Genomic DNA, 23,268 nt, shown 5'->3' with positions numbered 1-23,268 from the left:
GGTTCGAACCTGACCATGGGTGCTGTCTGTACAGTTTGTACATTCACCCTGTGACCACATGAATTTTCACTGGGTGCTACGGTTTCCTCCCACATTCCAAAGACCTACAGGTTTGTAGGCTACTTGGCTTTGGTAAAATAAAATTGTAAAAAGTCTGTAGGATAGTGCCAGTGGGCGGGGATCGCTGGTCAGCACGGACTTGATGAGGCAAAGGTCCTGTTTCCACACTATATCTCTAGAGTCTAAAGTCTAAAACAAAACACCCAAGATGCCCCATCTAAGCTCATCCCATTTGCCTATATCTCTCTAGACTGTTCCAATCAATGTCCCTGTCCACGTATCTTTTAAATTATGTTATAGTACCTGCCACAACTTCCTCCTCTGGCAGCTGGTTCCATATACCCACCACACTCTCAGTTAAAACGTTGCCCTCAGTTTACTATTAAATCTTTCCCCCTCTCACCTTAAAACCCCCGGTGCAGGTTTAAAGGGTCGTGGACTATTAGAATTAGGGCTTTTCTTGTGACGGTGTGCACCTGTATGGTGTATTGGCACTTCTAATTTGTTTTATATTCCTTTAGTATTACAAATAAATTACTAAAGTTTACAACATAAAATGTATTAATTAGGTTAGGGAGTCAGGCCCTTAAACAACTCGGACAGCCAATAGGATATTAATCCACCATTGGGACAAACAGCAAGGAATTATATCACCAGCATCTTTTTGTTTGATTGGGAACGATCTTGCCATGATGTGAATCTTAATTGCCATTGAGCATTACCTTATACTGATAGTAAATGTCATTTAGAAACATAGAAACATAGAAAATAGGTGCAGGCGTAGGCCATTCGGCCCTTCGAGCCTGCACCGCCATTCAATATGATCATGGGTGATCATCCAACTCAGTATCCTGTACCTGCCTTCGCTCCATACCCCCTGATCCCTTTAGCCACAAGGGCCACATCTAACTCCCTTTTAAATATAGCCAATGAACTGGCCTCAACTACCTTCTGTGGCAGAGAGTTCCAGAGACTCACCACTCTCTGTGTGAAAAATGTTTTTCTCATCTCGGTCCTAAAGGATTTCTCCTTTATCCTTAAACTGTGACCCCTTGTCCTGGACTTCCCCAACATCGGGAACAATCTTCCTGCATCTAGCCTGCCCAACCCCCTAAGAAGTTTGTAAGTTTCTATAAGATCCCCCTCAATCTTCTAAATTCTAGCGAGTACAAGCCGAGTCTATCCAGTCTTTCTTCATATGAAAGTCCTGACATCCCAGGAATCAGTCTGGTGAACCTTCTCTGTACTCCCTCTAAGGCAAGAATGTCTTTCCTCAGATTTGGAGACCAAAACTGTACACAATACTCCAGGTGTGGTCTCACCAATACCCTGTACAACTGCAGTAAAACCTCCCTGCTCCTATACTCAAATCCTTTTGCTATGATTTATACATTTAGCCAAGATTATTTGGCAAAGAACTTCTTATTTTTCAGATATAAACTATGGAAAGAAAAATTGATGAATTAAATCTTAGAATTCGTCAATAACAAATTCCAGAAAAATTATTCAACTAAGAAAAAACAATAGTACATCATAGTAACGCAGCGGTAGAGTTGCTGCCTTACAGTGTCAGACACCCGGGTTCGATCCTGGCTGTTTGCACGGAGTTTGTATGTTCTCGCGTGGGTTTTCTCCAGGTACCCTGGTTTCCTCCCACACTCCAAAGACGTACAGGTTTGTAGATTTTACTTCGGAGTCACGTGAGTGACTACGTGAAGAAGCCCGCCAGGACGCATGCGTGTCATTGCGCTACACGCATTGCAACTCGTCATTGTCGGGAGGAAGGACGTTCCTCCCAAATGGCAGGATTTTTGAACCTGCAACAGTAGGTAAGGGAACGTTGTTTTCTTTACTTACCTTTTTCTACAGGATGGCTGTTGAAAGCTGGCGGGGGAGGAGTCTGCAAGCAGCAGGCAGCCAGCAACGGCCGGTGGCACGACAGTCTCCCTTAGCGGGAGTTCGTGCGACTTTAGCTCCGGGAAGAAAATACCGACAAGGAAGTACTCCGGAGCCGTCAGTCCGACAAACTCGGACAACAGCCCCAAGGACCTACGCTACATGGGTCCGTGGGGCTGCGGAAATCACAGCGGGAGGAAGGACGTTCCTCCCGAACGGCAGGTTGAGAACCAGCAACAACAGGTAAGAGAAATTTTCCTTACCTTTTTTCTTGATTGCAGAAAGGCTGCCGAGCTGCCGCTGAACAGCAGCAGGCAACCAGCAACGGACGTCGGCACCACTAGCTCCCATAACGGGAGTGAGTGCCAAACTTCACCCCAAACGGGTGGAGGAAATCGGAGCCAACAACCCACAAAGACAGTGGGTTGTATTTGTGTTCTGTCCCCTTTTAAGATTAGGGGACAAAAGGAGAAAAGATGCTGCAAGAACCAATGGACATGGTATAAACCGCGGATTCGCGGGCAGCCGGCAGCAGCAACCTAAGGCACGCTATCTCCCGTAATGGGAATAGCTGTGCCCGACTTTCTCTCCGGACTCGCTCCCGCACCGGGCCGGGCGGGAGAGGGAGCAAAACTAATGTTTCCCCGCGCTGAGTCTGTACAGGAGGGGAAGCTGGACAAAGGAGTGCCCACAAGAGCTGCTAGTCAAGCTGGCTGGGGAAGACAGCGGAGACGCAGGCAGCCGGCAGCTGCTGAAGGCACGTTTATCTCCCGTAATAGGAAGAGCAGTGCCGACCTTTGGTCCCGCGCCGGCCAGAACACCACGGCCGGGCGGGAGACCATTCAAATGGGGCCATTGACTTTTGACCAGTCAATAACGGCAGCAGACGGGGTGGAACGACGCTCACCCGTAGCAATGATTTTAACAATATACAGTGGGCACAGAGATTGGGTGGAGATTACACTCTTTTCTGAATGCATGAAGCATGATTAAGCAGTATCCAGGGATATACAACAGAGTTTATACACAAGTACAGCCCTCCAGTTCAACATATACTGAACCGAATGTTCGTGCTTTCTGATAAAGGGAAATCAAAAGCGCAAGCTGAACTGAAGCGGCTTCACATAAAAGGTGTAATTGAGAAAACTCAACACGAACCATTAGAATTCGTGTCCAATATATTTATCAAAAACAAAAAAGATGATGGTCATCGCATCATCATAGATCTGACAAAATAGATACCTTTGTTACTGCTTAACAATTAATTCCCTAAGGTTACTTCAATGGCCAGCACCGATTTAAAAGATGCTTACCATTCAGTGCCTATACGAAGTGACCACAGATGTTACTCAAAATTTAACTGGATGGGACAACTCTGACAGTATAAAGTACTGCCAAATGGGTTATCATCAGCCCAGGCTGTTCACAAAAATGTGAAACCAGCCCATGCGTTTCTACGGAAACGTATACACATGGTCATGGCATATTTAGATGACATACTCATTAGGGGCAAAACTTTGGAATTGGCCAAACAAACTGTAACAGCCACAAAAAAGTTATTTGGAAAACTGGGATTCATTTTTCATCCAGTTAAATCTAAACTAACGTCTTCCACTACTATGGACTACCTGGGGTTTCACCATTGACTCAGTTCACATGTCGGTGACTCTGCCTAAGAGAAAGGCTAGAGATTTAATAGAGGCTTGCAATAACCTCACTGACATCAGCAAACCATCCATCAGATTGGTAGCTAAAGTAATTGGCATAATGATGGCTGCCTTTCCAGCCACACAATTTGGACCTCTACATTACCAAAACATACAGAGAGCAAAATACAAGCACTCTAAATTATGCAGGTCACTTTGACAGATCTGTGAAACTACCAATCAAGCTAAAATGGAACTAAAATGGTGGATAGACAACATCTGGCCTTGTTCCTATCCAAGCATTGTCATTAACCTTTCCATGGTACTACAAACTGATGCCAGTGCACTTGGGTGCGGAGCCACCAATACCATACCACCGTGGTAGCATACATTAACCACAGGGTGGAAACAAATCAACATCATGTGACAATCTGGCTATACAATTTGGCAATGGTGCATCCAGAGAGATATTTGGATATCAGCCACTTACCTACCAGGAAGACTAAATTCAGTGGCAAACACCAGGTCACGCAAATTTAATGAAAAACACAACCATGGTTCCCAGTGGTATCAAACATGGAATCAGAGACATGAACATCCAATCTGTTCTGGAATATCTGGCAGGCCTCCACTATGATGAGGGGCTCAGTTACAGTGCCATCAACTGCGCCAGAAGTGCCCTATCAACTTACCTATGGCAGGGGACAGACCATTACACTGTTGGGACTCACCCACTGGTACAAAACCTATGAGGGGAACCAGATACTCCCTAATATGGGATGTGAGAATAATCCTGAAGATGCTCAGGAATTGGTCTCCAGCAACAGTTCTGTCCCTACACAGACTGACATTAAACAGTCATGCTAATGGTATTGGTCACGGCACAGAGGATACAGTCACTGCAAACACTAGACTGGACAACATGACTTTCTCAACAGAAAATATTAAGTTTCATATTTATGAGATAGTAAGCAGAACAGAAAAGGGATCAGCAGGCCTCAATATACAATTAGGTCATACCCAACAGATGACCGTCTGTGTATAATAAGACATTTGTCGTTATACATGAAGAAAACGAATATCCTAAGAGGCAATGAAAAGGCAATTTTTGGTCAGCCACTAGCAACCACACCAAGAGTGACGGTCCAGACCATCTCAAGATGGCTGAAACAGGTGCTAACACAGGCTGGTGTGGATACTAAAATTTAAAAAATCTCTTTCCACCAGGGCTGCAGCTACATCGGCAGCATACAGTTGGATGTACCAATGGACCAAATCCTCAAGGCAGCAGGATGGTCTGGAGGGGAAACATTCCAATTATTTGTAATAAACCAGTAATGAAACCTGGAACGTTTGCAGAAACAATTTAAGTTCTGTAAATTAATTTAAACCCATAAAAAGGGGTTATAAACTTGTGTTAAACATTTTTATGATTTCAATGTCGAATTCATGTCCAAATTATGTTAACACAATTCCTCCCACAGTCAAGGCAGACGTGATGCATGGACTCGTTCCACGGCATGAAATCACAGAGCTTTAAAATCTTCACGTAGTCACTCACGTGACTCCGAAGTAAAATAGTAAGATTAAACGAGAACTTACCAGTTTGAAGTTTGATCTGTATTTTATGAGGAGTTACGATGAGGGATTACGTGCGCTCCGCTCCCACCCTGATCATATACTTAACTGGTACCTCTTCTCTAATCTTACTATGTTTAGTCATTACAGTTATCTGTGATTTCACACCGCTGCTTTGAAGAATGACACGCATGCGTCCTGGCGGGCTTCTTCACGTAATCCCTCATCGTAACTCCTCATAAAATACAGATCAAACTTCAAACTGGTAAGTTCTCGTTTAATCTAACTAATAATTTTCTTCAGTAAAATTGTAAATTGTCCCTGGTGTGTAGAATAGTGCTAGTGTACGGGGTGATCGCTGGTTGGCATGGACTCAGTGGACCAAAGGGCCTGTTTCTGCATCTCTAAAGTCATAAGATACAGTATATTCCCCAGAAAAAACCCACAGAAATATTTCATTGAGTAAATCAGGGTTTCACATAAATGCTAAAAGGTAAAAGCCTCGATATCTGATGCTGATCTATACGTTCAGATGCAAGTGGTGATGGAGTCTTTCAGAAATTAGAGTGTTTGGAGTTTCTAAGCCCACCTTTGATACTAATGTGTTTGTAAAAGTTGACAGAAACTCTCACAATCCAACCAATGAATTACTGATGCAGAATTGGAAACAGGTTGTATAGTTCTGGCCTCATCCTCCAGCTGTTCAAGATTAAATTTTAACAGTGCTTCAGAAAAAAATTGTAAAAGCCAGAAGGGGGAAAGGAAAAATAAGTAGGATTAGTTTTACTTTTGTCATATGAAAGCTTTTTTTCCAAGCCATTCAATAAAATCATAAAACCAATCGTCAAATTCAAATACAATAGGTAGAGCAAAGGGAAAGATATAGTTCTGAATATAGTTCTCGGCATTGTAACGCACCAGTTCCAGAGACAAAATCCAATATCCACAATGGGGTGGAAGAGAATTGGACAATACCCTAACTTATTGAAGGAACGTTCAGAAGCCTGATAACAGAGGGGAAGAAGCTGTTCAGTCTGGCGGTGTGTACTTTCAAGCTTTTGTATCTTTTGTTGTATTAGACCAGGGAGAAGAAGGTATGGCCAAAATGGGACAAGCCTTTGATTATGTTGGCTGCTTTTCCGAGGCAGTGTGAGGTGTAAATGCAGCCGGCGGTGGGAAGTCTGGTCGTGTGATGGACTGGGCTACATCCACAACTCTGCGATTTCATGCAGTTTTGGGCAGAGCTATTCCCATGAAGTAAATAACACTTTGACCCAGATTTTGCTGTCAACAGTGTCCCTTGCTGACATTTGACTAAAGCTCCCACAAAGAATTTGTATTTATGTGCATGAACTTCCCTTTTCACAAAGATTGCTGCTGTTGTGATGTCATAAAGTTGGATGAAGTACCAATTTACTTTAGACTTTTGACTTTAGAGATACAGTGTGAAAACGGGCACTTCAACCCAACAAATCCGCGCCGACCAGCGAATACCCTGTACGCTAGCACTGTCCTACACACTAGGGACAATTTCCAATTTTACCGAAGCCAATTAACCTATAAACCTGTACATCTTTGGAGTGTGGAAGGAAACTAGAGCACCCGGAGAAAACACACCCGGTCACAGGGAGAACATATAAAAACTCCGAACAGACAGCACCAGTAGTCAGGATCGAACCCGGGTCATTAGTGCTGTAAGGCAGCAACTCTACCGTTGCACTACTGTGTCACTCTTCAATTACATTGAAGAATTCTCTCTGGCAATGTGACAGGAAGTGCTCTTAATTAGTTATCTAAATATTGAGGGTGTGAAAAGAGATTAGAGCATAACTACATGATTTAAGTAGGTCAAAATATATTGGAGATTATCTCAAAGTCCCCTGCATTTTACAAATAAGGAAATTACTTTGCAAATCCATTAAGTTAGTTTATTGTCAGGCCAGATAGTTTACAAAGCAGTAATTATGGGTCAGCTCAGGATCGCATAGACTTTATGTAACAACATTAGATGGCAGCCAGAAGCACAGTCTGTGAAGCACACTCGGTCACTGACACCGACTATGGTATTTCTAGGTTGGCACAGTGGGTGGGGTGCTGTCTGTGTGGAGTTTGCACGTTCTCCCTGTGACTGCATGCATTTCCTGCGAGTGCTTCGGTTTCCTCCCACATCCCAAAGATGTGCGGCTTTGTTGGTTAATTGGCCCTCTGTGAAATTGCTCTTATTGTGTAGGGAGTGGGTGAGAATATGAGATAACATAGAACTACTGTCAACGGGTGATCGATGGCCGGCATGGACTCGGTGGGCTGAAGAGCATGTTTCCATGTTGTATTTCAAAACAAAACTACAAATGGCTGAAAACATAGAAACATAGAAAATAGGTGCAGTAGTAGCCAGCACCGCCATTCAATATGATGATGGCTGATCATCCACAATCTGTACCCCGTTCTGGCTATTTTCCCATATCCCTTGATTCCCTTGGCCCTAAGAGATAAATCTAACTCTCTCTTGAAAAATCAACCAGTTGCTGTTATTTTCCCAGAGTAACAATGATGGGTAACAATTAACATTCATGAATGCAAGCAGTTACTCTCACATAATCCAAACTACTGAATTCTAGTCCAAGAATGGGCTTTAATGAACTGTCCAATAAAGAAATTCAGCTGTGGTTTTTGCCAATAGTTCACAACAGGTCTATTGTCCTCAAAACTACAGACTTGAAACGCCACAGCATTATTTTTAGCAAATAATTCACAAATTTCCATTTGTTTCAAATTCTGATTTTTGCAATGAAATATTTCTCTGGATTTTCCTCTACGGAATATATGTTCTTGAAATGCTTAACGGAAACTCTTCCTGGGATTTATTATTGACAAATTCATAAGGTTTCATTCATGTTACAATAAAGCATTTACAATAGATGTAGCACTGTGTTGGAGCCAATTGTAGGAAACAAGATTGCTGAGTTTATGTTACATTAACATCATCCAGTCATACCATCCAGGTAGCAACTGTAACATGTGAATGAGCAACTAAACGTTTGAAGTTGCATCTTGCAATGGAATCCCTAAATTGGAAGAACAGAACCTGGTATTTCACCTGGGTGACTTACAACCTAACAGTATGAACATTGAACATGTTGAACAGTCCATGCATGAACAGGTATGAACAGTCTGAAGAGGGTCTCGACCCGAAACGTCTACCATTCCTTCTCTCCAGAGATGCTGCCTGTCCCGCTGAGTTTCTCCAGCTTTGCGTCCATCTTTGGTACGAACATTGGATAGCTAACCAACAACCCCCCCCCCCCCCCCCCCTCTCTCCTTCTCCACTCACTTCCCCGTGACCACCTTGCCTGTGTTCCACCTATTTCTTCCTCCCTTTTCCACCTATATTCCTTCCTCTGGCTACACAATTCGGACTTCTTCCATCTTTATCTCGCACTTTTTGTCACCCTTAGAGGAGTTAGGAGGGAGAGATAGATCAGCCATGATTGAATCGCAGAGTAGACATGATGGGCTGAATGGCCTAATTCTGCTCCTATCACTTGTGAACTTATGAAGATTGCTTAGTTAATGATATCAACATCATCCAGTCATACCATCCATATGGCAACAGCAACATGTTGAACATGTAACCAGCAGTTCAAAGCTGCATTTTGCATTGTATTCATTTCTTCTTGGATAATTGCCGGCAAACTAAGCCTATCCTTGGGAGTTCTGGGTCATGGCCCCTTTAAAACACCACGATAGAGATTGGAATAGAAAGGCAATAAAGCTGTTTTATAGATCTTGGTTCAACAGACAACTGGAAAAATAAACCAAGGCTTCAGATATTTAATCGCAGCAGGAAACGACTCGTTATGCAAGTGCTGAGAATTACAAGAATGACTGTCTGCAATGCATGAGAGAACCTAGCATTACAAATGTACATTGGAACAGTTCATGCAGAAGAGAACCAATATCAATCACGGGGGGAGGAAGGAACCAATCTGGAGCATCAGGAGACAGATGGGACAGAGGCTTTTCGAAGCAAAATGCAAAGTAGGACTTCAGACTTTTAAACTTCAGGGGAGGACATAATTGAAACTTCATTGAATAGTGAAAGGCCTGGATAGAGTGGATGTTTCCACTAGTGGGAGAGTCTAGGACCAGAGCCCATAGCCACAGAATAAAAGTAAGCTGTACGTACCTTTAGAAAGGTGATGAGGAGGAATTCCTTTCGTCAGAGGGTGGCGAATCTGTGGAATTCATTGCCACAGAATGCCCTGGAGCCATCAATGGATATTTTTTAAGCTGGAGATTAATAGATTCTTCATTAAGGGGTTATGGGGAGAAGGCAGGAGAATAGGGTTGAGAGGGAAAGAAAAATCAACCATGATTGAATGGTGGAGTTGACTTGATGAGCCGAATGGGCAAATTCTGCTGTTATAACTTATGAACTTTACTTCAGACTTGAGAGATACAGCGCGGAAACAAGCCGTTAAGCCCGCCGAATCCGCACCAACCAGCAATCACCCTGTACACTACACACCAGGGGACAATTTATAATGTTACCAAAGCCAATTAACTTACAAACCTGTACGCCTTTAGAATGTGGGCGGAAACCGGTGAACCTGGAAAAAACCCACACGGTCACATGGAGAACATAAAGACAGCACCCAAAGTCAGGATCGAACCCGGGTCGCTTGGCGCTGTAAGGCAGCAAGTCTATCGCTGTGCCACCCCAAAGGAGAATATCTATTGACGTTCCTCCAAATGTTCTCTTCAACCTCAACAAGGACATTAGGTTATTTTAACACCACTCAATTACTAGATTTTAATTAATCGACTGAAGTACTAAAGGGGAAATGAGAATTATTTGACATGACAAGAGAGGGTTGAAATTGAATGTATAGGTTTAATAAACATTGCAAGATGATTCATTTTGTGAGTGCTGACTGATCCAACATCAATCTTACTCTTTTATCTAGAGTAGAGGAATCAGGAACAAGATGACATAGGTTTAAGATGAAGGAGAAAAGATTCAATAGGATTCTGAGCGGTAACTTTTTCACATAACGGTCGGTGGGGACGCTGTGAGTCGGCTGCCCTGTCAGCAACGTGTCCGTTATTTTTACTTTTTTTGTTTATTTTGGTTTGTCCAAGTGTTTGTTTTGGGTGTTTCTCAGTGTATCTTGTGGGGGTGTGGTGGGGTGGGGGGGTCGCTTCTCCACCTCCCCTCGTGCGGCCTAACAGCATGGATTGGAGCGGCCTTTTCCGGAGGTAGGGACTATCACAATGCTTAACAGTTAGACAGGTACATGGATGGGACAGGTTTAGAGAGATTTGGGCCAAACGCAGGCAAGTGGGACTAATGTAGTTGGGACATGTTGGCCGGTTTGGGCAAGGTGGGACGAAGGGCCTGTTTCCATGCAGTATGATGACTCTAACTGGTAGCATATCACACCACATCTTGACTCTACCTGCCACTGAACGTTGACATTATTAGGCGAGAATACGGAACCACCTCAGAACTCACTTTAGATTGCTCATACACTTTCCACAATCCACTTACTGTGCAATATGTAATAGTGAGTGTCCTTGACATGCGTTGATCCACTGAGCTACTCAATCAGTGACGGCGGCGGACGCTGGACAAAGGGTCGATTTCAAGATGGCGGCGGACAGAGTAGAGGATCAGTGCCACCAGGACAACAGGCCTTTAAGGCCAAGATAAGGGTGTACTCTTAAGAACTTTGAAACTTTGTTGGCGCCAGAAACATGGTGACTCTTTGTGTGCTGCTACGATTAAGTGTACTATTACACTACAATTGTACTTTTGTACTTATCAATGATTGTGCTTATATATGGTATGATTTTACTGGATTGTATGCAAAACAAAGAATTTCACTGTAGCGAGGTACACGTGACAATAAAGTATCATTGAGTATTGAATGTCAATGGGTGCCTCAGTGGAGACAGTGCTGGTAGAACTACATTACTAAAGGCTGTAGGATAGGTGTGGCTAGCAACTCAGGAATGCTCAGGGACCTCCAGCCCAGAAGCAAAGGCATGTCCACCTACAAACATATCATCACTCAACATCTCAGAGATTTGCAATCTCACTAGTTAGGTATTGCTTCTCATTCAATTTTCTTGACAAAATATTTTTTTCTTGAAATTTGATACCACATTTTTTTAATTAACCGCATATGGTGGGCCCTTCCCTTGGATATTTTGCTTCTAGTTGGACAGTAACTCTGTTTATCTGCAAGAAGGAATTGCAGATGTTGGTTTAAACCAAAGTCAGACACAAAAAACTGAAGTAACTCAGCGTGTCGGGCAGCATCTCTGCAGGAAAGGAAAAGGTGACATTTCTTGCCGAGACCATTCTTCAGACCGAGGTCCGGAAGTCAACTAATTCCGCTTAATTTAGTTTTGTTTAGTTGTAATTTAGTCTAGTTTGATTTAGTCCAGTTAAATTTGGTCTTGTCTAATCATACAACATAGAAAGAGGCCCTTTAGCCCAGCGAGACCACACTGATCATCGATTACCCGTTCACTCTAATTCTATCCCACTTTCTCATCCACTCCTCAAGGGCCTGTCCCACTAACGCGACTTTTCAGCGACTGTCTTCGACCTTCAAGCTCGAGGGCACACGCCTGAAAAACCTCAAGCCGGATCGACCGTCAGCGATGAAACCGAGAGCTGGATCAACCGACCGCGCACGCGCACACACACACACACGCACACTCACGCACACACGTCGTAAAGGCGGGGGCCAGGGAAAGCGGGGGAGCGCTGTCTGAAATTCACGCCCGCGATCACGGTTAATTCACACCCGCGATCCACAGTTACGGTAAGTCCTTTAGAGAACGTGGGGTGGGGGGGGGGGGGGTGAGTGAAGGGGGGAGAAAGGGGGGAGAAGGAGTGGAGACACTTTTAAGAAGTCAGACAACTTTTAATAAAGTTTAGCAGACACTTAACATTACCGGTCAGTTTTCCTTGGTTCTGAAAACTCCAATGAGCCAATTAAAATGCCCGGTCAGCAAAGGAGGTTGCCTACGACTACCTCGACTGCCTAGCGACCACACTCCACTGCACTACGAGTTCAAAAGAACTATGCCGACCAATTTTTACTCGCGGAAAATTTTTCAGCATGCTGAAAATTTTTCCTCGACCAAACTGAGGCCGCGAGTATGCGGGAACTTCCCTTGAGCATGAAGTTCCAGTGACCTCCGAGGACCACGTGTCAACCATGCTGCGAGTTTGAGTCGAGCGCAAACTCTTCTAAACTCGCAAAGGCAATTAACCTATAAACCTGCACATCTTTGGGATGTGGGAGGAAACTGGATCACCCGGAGGAAAACCACGATGTTGCAGGGAGAACGTGCAAACACCACACCCAAACAGCACCTGAGGTCAGGATCGAACCCAGGGAAGCAACTCTAACAGCTGTGGAAGTCTTTTCAAAACTGTTCCAAATACATTAATATGCTTTTTGAATTATTTTAGTTTAGTTTAGAGATACAGCTCAGAAACAGCCCCTCCGGCCCACTGAGTGCACACCAACCAGCGATCACCCCGTATACCAGCACTATCCTACACACTAGGGACAATTTACAATTTTTACTGAAGCAAATTAACCTACAAACCTGTACAACTTTGAAATGTGGGAGGAAACCGGAGCACCCGGAGGAAGCCCATGCAGTCACAGGGAGAACGTACAAACTCCGCAGTCAGGAAAGAACCCGGGTCTCTGGCGCTGTAAGGCAGCAACTCTACCGCTGTGCCACCCCAAATTAAAGGTCATCAATATTGTACCTAGTAGTCCAGATGTGGTTTTACTGATGCCCTTTATAAATGATGCCCCGCCTTTGCTTTCAATTTCCCAACCAATTAAAAAAACAGCCTGTCGACTTTCTTAATTACGCGCTATATCCAGGACCCTCGGAATCTCACAAATGTGCAATCTCACCATTTTGGTAATATGTTTCTTATTCACTTTTCTTGACAAAATATTTTTTCTTTAAATTTGATACTACTTACCTTTAACTATTTTAATTAACCACATATGCTGGGCCCACCCACCTCTTGGATTTTTTGTTTCTTGTTGGATAGTAGTTATTCTATGTACTCTGAATGGTTCACATAAAGACCACCATTATTTCATAACTGATCGCTTAAACTAATTTGCAAGTTTATGTTAGCTAGCTCTGCTAACATAACTGGGGGGAGAGGGAGGAGGGGAGAGAGAGAGAGAGAAAGGGAGAGAGACAGGGGGGGAGAGAGAGAGAGAAATCCTGAATTTAATTCGTCCCCACAGCCATCAGGCTATTAAACCTGGCTCGGACAAAACTCTGAACATTAATAACCCATTATCTGTTATTTGCATGTTATCAGTTTATTTATTCATGTGTGTATATATTTATATAATGGTACTAGACCAAGTGCAGACCCGTTGGGTCTGTTCCCCCAACGTGCGGTTGTGGGGGGGGGGGGGGGAGGCATGCAGCGTCACACGGGAGGAGATGAGAGGAGGGGGGGAGAGGAGAGGAAGGGAAAGAGAGGAGGGGGGGGGAGAGGAGAGGGGGGTGGAGAGGAGAGGGGGGGAGAGGAGAGGGGGGGGAGAGGAGTGGGGGGGAGAGGAGAGGGGAGAGGAGAGGAGGGAGAGGAGGGGAGAGAGGGGGGGAGAGGAGAGGGGGGAGAGGAGAAGGGGGGAGAGGAGAGAGGGGGGAGAGGAGAGTGGGGGAGAGGAGAGGGGGGAGAGAGGAGAGAGGGGGGAGAGAGGAGAGAGGGGGGAGAGGGGAGAGAGGAGAGAGGGGGGAGAGAGGAGAGAGGAGGGAGAGGGGAGAGGGGGTGTGATGGGGAGAGGGGGGGAGAGGGAGGAGGGGAGAGAGAGAGAGAGAAAGGGAGAGAGACAGGGGGGGAGAGAGAGGAGGGGGGAGAGAGAGAGAGGCTGCCTTTTTACTTCAACCCAAACAACCATTTGCAGGCAATGCTTTTTTCCTCAAACTAACCATATTTTCATTTTCAAACCACATTATGGGTACTCACAGCTGTGGAGACATTTGTTCAGTGTTATTCAGAGCTCTGATTGAGGCACACCACTTGCAGAGACTGATTGAGGCACACCACTTGCAGAGACTGATTGAGGCACACCACTTCCTGGTTTTATAGTCCCTCCCCCTTCCTCCAGCAGGGGCAGCAGAGCGAATGGGGAATTTTGTAAAAAGATTAATATCTCTGTCATTTTTCATCGACGGGAAAAATCCTCGGCACACATGCGGCGGAGGGGGGCTCTGAGCGAGGTGGCCAAAAATGACAGCCGTAGGTGGCGCCGTTCTCTCGGAAATCGCAGCACAGAAGGCGAAAAGCGGTCAAGAACAGAGATTTAGTAATATAGATATGGACACACTCATCTGTTTTGTAGTCAATGCCTGCTATGTTCTGTTGTGCTGAAGCGAAGCAAGAATTTCATTGTCCTATCAGGGACAAATGACAATAAACTCTCTTGTACTTGTACTATTTAAAGATAAAATACTGGACCCATTCTAACTCTGGACCCATTCTAGTAAATACTGGATCCATTCCCTCTTCCATTCCTCTCCCATTCCCATATCCCTCTAAACCTGTCCTATGGATGCATGAACTGTCCATGTACTTCGCCACCTGTTTCTTAAAGTTGTAAAATGTTGTAGAAACGTCTTCTACACCTTAAACTGGATGTAAACTGATCATGTTCTGATTGCCATTGCCTCAAAGTCCCATTGTGATGAGATCCTCAACAATCCCATAACATTGTACAATAATAATATTTTCTCTTGCATCCTCCTTTTCCTTTTGGACCAAAGGTTTTATTTCACCTTGCAAAACAACTCATTTTACTCTGTTTCTTGTTGGAATTGACCGCCTGAAACTTTTTCCCAGGGTGGAAATGTCAAAGACTAGAGAGCATAGATTTAAGGCAAAAGGGGGAGAGGCAGGTGAATGGGGTTGAGAGGGGGAAAATACTGATCAGCTAAGATCGAATGGAAGAGCAGAGCTGACAGGAACAGAATGAGGCCATTCGGCCTGTCTTATGATCTTATTCAGGCAGAATTATGCCATTCAATCATGGCTGATCTATCTTTCCTTCTCAACCCCATTCTCCTGCAACCTCTATCACCCTTACTACTCAAAAACCTGCCAATCTCCGCAATAAAAATACCCAATGACTTGGCCTCCACAGCCTCATCTCCTTTCTAAAGTGACATATTTTTCTTCCAAGGCTGAGCCCTCTGGTCCCAGACTCTCCCACAAGTGGAAACATCCTCTCCAAGGTTACTCTATCCAGGCCTTATTACCATTTATTGGTCTGTCATATTTGCTCAAACATCTAAAAGGACATAAGCTTCATAGCTGCTACTTAGATACTGTGATACACACCAGTGTGTATATGATAGCACATCAGTCAGACATTTAGGGTATTGAACAGCCATGGTACGCATCTACACAACCTCAACGTTTCCTCTGGAACGGCAGAGGTTGCGGGGAGACCTGCATTATGAGAGGCATCCATTTCGTAGTTCAGATACTTTTTCCCTGGATGAGAAATATCAAATACTTACTGGGTGGCTTTAAAGCTTGGCTTTAAGTTGAGAGGAGCAGTTTAAAGGTATGGGGCTAGTTTTTTTAACACAGAGGTTCATGAAGGCAGATGCAACAGTAGCATTTAAAGAGACTTCTGGAAAGGCATTTAGATATTCAAGGAATGGAGAAATATGGATGATGTGCAGGCAGATAAGAATTGGTGTTGGCATCATGTTCAGCACCGATACTGTGGGCCGAAGGGCCTGTTCCTGTGTTGTACTGTTCCATGTTCTATGTTCTGATTTGAGCGCAGACAATAGTTGGAGCATGGAATATATTTTGGCAATGTCACAACCTGTCTAATACAGTGACTTAGGTACACAAAAATGCTGGAGAAACTCAGCGGGTGCAGCAGCACCTATGGAGCGAAGGTAATAGGTAACGTTTCGGGCCGAAACCCTTCTTCAGACTGATAGGGGGTGGTGGGGAGAAGGAAGGAAAAAGGAGGAGGAGGAGCCCAAGGGCTGGGGATGGGAGGAGACAGCTCGAAGGCTAAGGAAGGGGAGGAGACAGCAAGGGCTAACAAAATTGGGAGAATTCAATGTTCATGCCCGCCGGATGCAGGCTCCCCAAGCGGAATATGAGGTGCTGTTCCTCAATTTCCGGTGTTGCTCACTCTGGCAATGGAGGAGACCCAGGACAGAGAGGTCGGATTGGGAATGGGAGGGGGAGTTGAAGTGCTGAGCCACCGGGAGGTCAGGTAGGTTCTTGCGGACCGAGCGGAGGTGTTCAGTGAAACGATCGCCCAACCTCCGCTTAGTCTCACCGATGTAGATCAGCTGACATCTAGAGCATCGGATGCAGTAGATGAGGTTGGAGGAGATACAGGTGAACCTCTGTCGCACCTGGAATGACTGCTTGGGTCCTTGAATGGAGTCGAGGGGGGAGGTAAAGGGACAGGTGTTGCATTTCTTGCGGTTGCAACGGAAAGTGCCCGGGGAGGGGGTGGTACGGGAGGGAAGGGAAGAATTGACAAGGGAGTTACGGAGGGAGCGGTCTTTGCATAAAGCAGACATGGGGGGAGATGGGAAGATGTGGCGAGTGGTGGGGTCACGTTGGAGGTGGCGAAAATGACGTAGGATTATTTGTTGTACGTGACGGCTGGTGGGGTGAAAGGTGAGGACTAGGGGGACTCTGCCCTTGTTGCGAGTGCGGGGATGGGGAGAGAGAGCAGTGTTGCGGGGTATGGAAGAGACCCTGGTGCGAGCCTTATCTATGGTGGAGGAGGGGAATCCCCGTTCCCTGAAGAATGAGGACATTTCAGATGCCCTGGTGTCGAACGCCTCATCCTGGGAGCAGATGCTGCGTAGGCGGAGGAATTGGGAGTAGGGGATGGAGTCTTTACAGGAGGCAGGATGGGAAGAAGTGTATAGTGACTTGATGACATATGCCCCAAGCCGATACCTGCACGTCAGAAGTCAACTTTGAAACAAATTTGTTGCCATGCAGCTGAATTTTAAGACCTGTGATTTTATGCAATGTTTGGACACACAGTGCATTGAAGGCTATGGATGCCGTCTGCACGGTGTTTTTACATTCTCCCTGTGACTGCGTGCGTTTACTCCAGGTGCTCCGGTTTCCTCCCAAACTCCAAAGACGTACAGGTTTGTAGATTAATTTGCTTTGGCAAAATTGTGTTGGTGTACAGCGTGATCACTGGTCGGCGCAGACTCGGTGGGCCGAAGGGTTTGTTTCCATGCTGTACCTCTAAAGTCTAAAAGTCTAAAGATGTCATATATAACGTAGCAATATATGTTCAGGCTGATTTATCCTGATTCTTCCTCTGTATAGCAGTATAATGTGTCAGCGCAATAAGCTTTGTTTTCTTGGAATAAGAACTTTACTTAAACCGTTTTAGAACATTTTCTAATCGTTATGTTTAAACACCAGTATCTTTATAACAATGTAGGGGATGTTCTGTGACACAAAACAGGCCATTAAACCACATTCAGAGATCTGGATGACTTTTGAGTGAGTCAGAGAACAATTGATGGAATTTCTCTGTTGACATAACACATTTTATTAAGTGCACATGGTCTTTGTGGAACAATATCCAACATTTCCAAACAAGTGATTAAAATGATAAAATGGTTTCAATCCTTCAAGCATCTCCCTTTTTTATTGTACACTTTGGTTGTCGAAAAAGATGACCCTTGTCATACTGTGCACCTTTTACATCATCAGAGTTTCCCAACTAATGGTGATCAGAACACAAAGGCAGACATTTGCTTTTATCTCATCTACAAGGCATCACTCTGGATAACGCAAGACTCTGTCGGTTTGTCTAAGACTGCACAGGGAGCTAAATATCAGCCCAGTTTGGCACAGAAGCAAGAATGATATCACTTCTGACAAAAATTTATACCAAACTAAAGAACTGAATGTTTAAGCTTGACTAATGACCAACAAACTAAGTTGCTCCTTTTAGTTGAAGACAAAATGCAGCAGTGCCCAGTATTTTATTTTGCCTGCACATCTAATCATCTCAGCATTTTCTGAAATTAGACACTAATACTGTGAAGCACTTCAATAGTAAAAGCGACAGTGTGAATAGTGAATGTTGTTGGTACATCCAACATCTTTCTTAATAAATTCAAAGTGATAATTGGTTAACTGTTTATTAATTCATTTTCTGTTTGTAGGACATTATTAGTACTTAAAATGTCTTATGCATAGAGTCATACAGTGTGGAAACAGGCCATTCGGCCTAACTTGCCAACACCAACCAACATGTCCACCATTCATACTAGTCCTATCAGCCTGCATTTCGTTGTCTCTGTAGTGTACACTGCACAATGACAATAAATTTGAATCTGAATCTGAATCAGATATCCCACTGAACCTGTCCTATCCATGTACCTATCCAAATGTTTCTTAAATGTTGCGAGAGTACCTTCCTTAACTACCTCCTCTGGCAGCTTATTTCATACACCCACCACCCTTTTGTGAAAATGTTACACCTCAGGTTCGTATTAAATCTTTCCCCCCCTCACCTTAAACCTATGTCTGGTTCTCCTTTCCCCTATTCTGGCAAGAGACTCTGTGCGATCTATACCTATCATGATTTTGTACACCTTTATAAGATCACTCCTGATCCTCATGCGCTCCAAGGAAAAGAGTCCTAGCCTGCTCATCCTCGAGCCTCCTCAACCTTGGGTCCTGGCAACATCCTCGTAAATCTTCTCTGCACCTCTTCCAGTTTGACAACATCTATATTACTAAAAGTCTGATCTTGGTGCTGGTTAATACATAATACACAAAGTGCAGGAGTGACTCTGCAGGTCAGACACAATCTCTGGAGAGCATGGATCAGGTCAAGACCCTTTTTCATGTTCTCAAGAGATGCTGCCTGAGCTGCTGAGTTTGTATTCTTTTGTCCAATAAAGTTAATTGGCATTAACAGTTTAAATAATAAATCAAGGTACTAAGCAGGGAATAGTTATCTTGGCCTTGTGACGGGCAAGGAAATGTATCCTTTCTATAGCAATATCTTTCCCATCAACATCAATTCAGAAGTGTAAGTGGTTATGGGGAGAAGGCAGGAGAATGGGGTTAGGAGGGAGAGATGGATCAGCCAAGATTGAATGGTGAGTAGACTTGTTGTGCCGGATGGCCCAATTCTGATCCTATCACTTATAACTACAGGATACTCCTTTCACAATCATTTAGGAAAAATGTGTACCTCTAGATGGGTATGTATACATTTTCTTCTGTTTGCTAACTTAATGAATAGCCAGTATAAACACAGTGTTTCCAAACTAAATTTTCATATTTTAGATTAAGTTTAGTTTAGTTTAGAAATATGGTGCGGAAATAGGCCCTTTGGCCCACTGAATCCCTGCTGGCAATTACTACAATCGGTTATCCCGCTTTCATATCCTACACACTAGGGGCTATTTACAAAGACAATTAACCCACAGACCTGCATGTCTGTGGAATGTGGGAGGGAAACGGAGCACCTAGAGAAAACCCACGCAGTCACAGGGAGAACGTACAAACTCCGTACAGACAGCACTCTTAGTCAGAATACAAGGCGGCAGCTCTACCAATGCTGTGCCACTGTGCGACCCCTTCTGCTTCTTCACAAACGTTAAGCTGGAGAAAATACCTTCATTTAAAACCTGGTTTTATTATCACAGGAAAAAAATATTGAGTTACATTTTTTTGGGTTACCTATAAAATTTAGTTCATGGAAGGGAAACAGATAACCAGCTGTTGCAATAAAATTTGTGCATGGGAAAAGACAAGATGTTCTGATATTTTTGATACTATTAGATCAGTAGATAATTGTACAAAATATGTGCAGGACTGATGTAACAATGGAACAAACTGTAATACCAGGAATGAGATTGGAGATATTTTCTCTGGAGTGGCTACAATGCTTCAGTTTATTATCAGGACATATATCTTTCTGGGTAGGAAAGAACTGCCGATGCTGGTTTAAATCGAAGGTAGACACAAAATTCTGGAGTAACTCAGAGGGACAGACAGCATCTCTGGAGAGAAGGAGTGACGTTTTGGGTTCAGAGGAAGGGTCTCGACCCGAAACGTCACCCATTTCTTCTCTCCAGAGATTCTGCCTGTCCCTCTGAATTACTCCAGCATTTTGTATCTACATATATCTTTCTGTGGCCTTGTTCTACCCTAAACATGGACGTTCTTCCAGCATGAAAATGCCATTAAAACTCTTCACTCTTCTGGTGTATCTCTCCTCCATTTTGTCAGGACATTACTGACCATGCTAATCTTTACCTAGCACCCACTTTTCTATTTAGTGGAATGCACTGCACTGACTAAAATGCTGGACAAACTGATTCGGATGTAACTTTCTAATGAGTGGCACTACCGCTTTATAGCTCTGGAGAACTGGGTTCGATCCTGACTCCGGGTGCTATCTGCATGGAATTTGCACGTTCTCCCTGTGACTGCGTTGGTTTTCTTCGGGTGCTCCGGTTTCCTCACAAATTCCAAAGACATGCAGGTTTGTAGGTTAATTGGCCTCTGTACTTTGTCACTAGTGTAGGATAGTGCTAGTATACAGGTGGTTGTTGGTTGGCATGGATTCGGTGGACAGAAGGGCCTGTTTCCGCTCTGTATCTCTAAAGTCCAAATGGATAATATCTGAATGAAATAGCAGAGGCAAAGGCTCAGAGTGCAGGCTAAGGACTGTTGTGGACATGTCTTTTGAAGAGCTAGCAGCAAATGAATGGCCAAATGGGCTCCTAATTTACCAGGGCATTCTATGGTTTACTAATACAATGTTTAAACTTTGTGCAATTGAATATCTTTGCTTCATCCACTGTTTCCTATTGAAATACATTAGGTTTCAAATCTGTGGACTGCTCCAGTTACTTTTTCACCTCATAACTTGCATTTGTTAATAACAATTTTATTTTGCAGTGGAAGTGAATGAGACGGCAGTAGAATTGCTGCCTCACAGCGCCAGAGACCCGGGTTCGATCCTGGCTATGGGTGCTGTCTGTACGGAGATTGTATATCCTCCCTGTGACGGCGTGGGTTTCCTCTGGGTGCTCCGGCTTCATCCCACTCTCCAAAGATGTACATGTTTGTAGGTTAATTGGCGTTGGTAAAAAAAAATTGTAAATTGTTCCTAGTGTGCAGGAAAGAGCTAGTGTACGGGTTGATCGCTGATCGGTGCGGACTAAGTGTGCCGAAGGGCCTGTTTCCACACTGTATCTCTAAACTAAACTAACAGGGCAGCCCTAGAGCAATACAAAACGCCTACTCTCACTTCAACAAATAAAAATATTCAGCACGTCTTCTCAACAAATTCCTTTCAATTCTTTGAGTAAACAAAATCCACGCAAATTTCCTGTGCTGAATCTTTCCGACACCAACTTTCAGAGCAGTTTATCCCCTCTCCCAAACTAACATGCCATTCATTTTCAGAGTTTTCATTACATTTGTAGACAACAGATACTGCAGGGGGCAGAATAAAGGAATGTTACTCTTTTGTGGAGGGAAATGCTTGTGTTTGGTTTGTGTGACAGCCCCTCCTCCAAATTGATCGACTAAACCAAAGATCTTAGAGCGGAGCAAGATGGTCCACTCGTGCAAAATCCAATAGACTGACGTGTAGTACGCAACGGAGAGTAACTTCCGCCATTTCAGTAATCCCGACCCGACTTCAGTTATGCCTCTCGCAGTGTAATCAGCGTTGCGGGGGAAGAGTTTGCGTGTTCTTAAATGTTTTAAATGTTTTCTAAATGTTTCTTTTTAAATGGCTCATGTCCTGTTTTTGAATTAATTTGTGTACTAAACTTGCACTCTGTAATTCATCTAATCCCATTGTTCACAACTGCTTGTATGCTCCCATAAAGGCAAATACAAACGCATATATATTTGTTGTATACAAGTGTGATATATGATACACACATATATAAATGTGATGCATATATATATTTTTTCAATTTTATTTTAAATCATATAATTATATAACACTCACACACATATATATTTTTCTAGTTTCTTATATATATAAACATATATACTCATATATATATATGATGAATATATACTGTATATGTGTGACATATACGTACATAAATATATAACACACATATATATATTCTCTTGTTTCTTTCTTGTGATCTCTAATTATTTGTTGAGCAACCTTTTTCTTTCTTTCTTTCTTTCATTCATTCAACCTATCTCTCTCTCTCTACGAAATCCTAATATTGTGAATAAAATATCAATGAACACAATAGACAATAGGTGCAGGAGTAGGCCATTCGGCCCTTCGAGCCAGCACCACCATTCAACGTGATCATGGCTGATCATCCCCAATCAGTACCCCATTCTTGCCTTCTCCCCATATCCCCTGACTCCGTTATTTTTAAGAGCCCCATCTAGCTCTCAACACAAAGGCTGGCGGGACAGGATCAAGGGTTTGGTTTAGTCCAGGGTCGGCAACCTTTTTTGCATATCGTAACTGTCGTAACTTTTAGGAAACATTTAGACAGGTACATGGATCGGACAGGTATAGAGTACAGTCATAAGTTCACAACACGATGGTAGCCTGAAATTCGGCAATTTGGTAATCACACACTGAGAAGCTTTGATACCAAAAATAGAAATAGATAACATTGCACTCAATAAATTCGGAAACGTATTGACATTAAGATGTAGGAAGGAACTACAGATGCTGGTTTAAACCGAAGATAGACACAAAAAGCTGGAGCAACTCAGCGAGTCAGACAGCATCTCTGGAGAAAAGGAACAGGTGACGTTTCGGGTCGAGACCCGTCTTCTGACCCGCTGAGTTACTCCAGCTTTTCGTGTCTATCCTTGACATTAAGGTACATCATCGTGCAGATCGAAGAACTGCCCTGAGTTATGTCTGATCCAGCGTACAGAGGGTTTGAGGTTTTATTAGGGTCGTAGGTAATCCTTTCGCAAGGAAAATCCGTCAGCCCTCTGCAAGATTAGCTCAGTCTAAAACCCCAGATAAAATATTCA

The 23,268-nt window shown here is 43.8% G+C and overlaps 1 protein-coding gene across 8 annotated transcripts in view; it reads right to left on the bottom strand.

Moving 5' to 3' along the window:
- The window catches only part of mylk (myosin light chain kinase), a 246,343-nt gene that overhangs the window by 159,039 nt on the left and 64,036 nt on the right, over positions 1 to 23,268 (bottom strand). Inside the window, exon 1 of one of the 8 annotated variants that reach the window (XM_033024040.1) lies at positions 12,479 to 12,503. The exons of the other annotated variants lie outside the window; for them this stretch is intronic. The gene's annotated coding sequence lies outside the window, so the exon portion shown is untranslated. Of the gene's footprint in view, positions 1 to 12,478; positions 12,504 to 23,268 lie in introns of those variants that run through there. 8 annotated transcript variants of the gene reach the window in all.

This window comes from Amblyraja radiata, chromosome 7 (assembly GCF_010909765.2).
Source record: "Amblyraja radiata isolate CabotCenter1 chromosome 7, sAmbRad1.1.pri, whole genome shotgun sequence".
NCBI classification, from domain to species: domain Eukaryota; kingdom Metazoa; phylum Chordata; class Chondrichthyes; order Rajiformes; family Rajidae; genus Amblyraja; species Amblyraja radiata.
The sequence above is the reverse complement of the archived record's forward strand: the minus strand, read 5'-3'. Positions and strand labels throughout refer to the sequence as shown.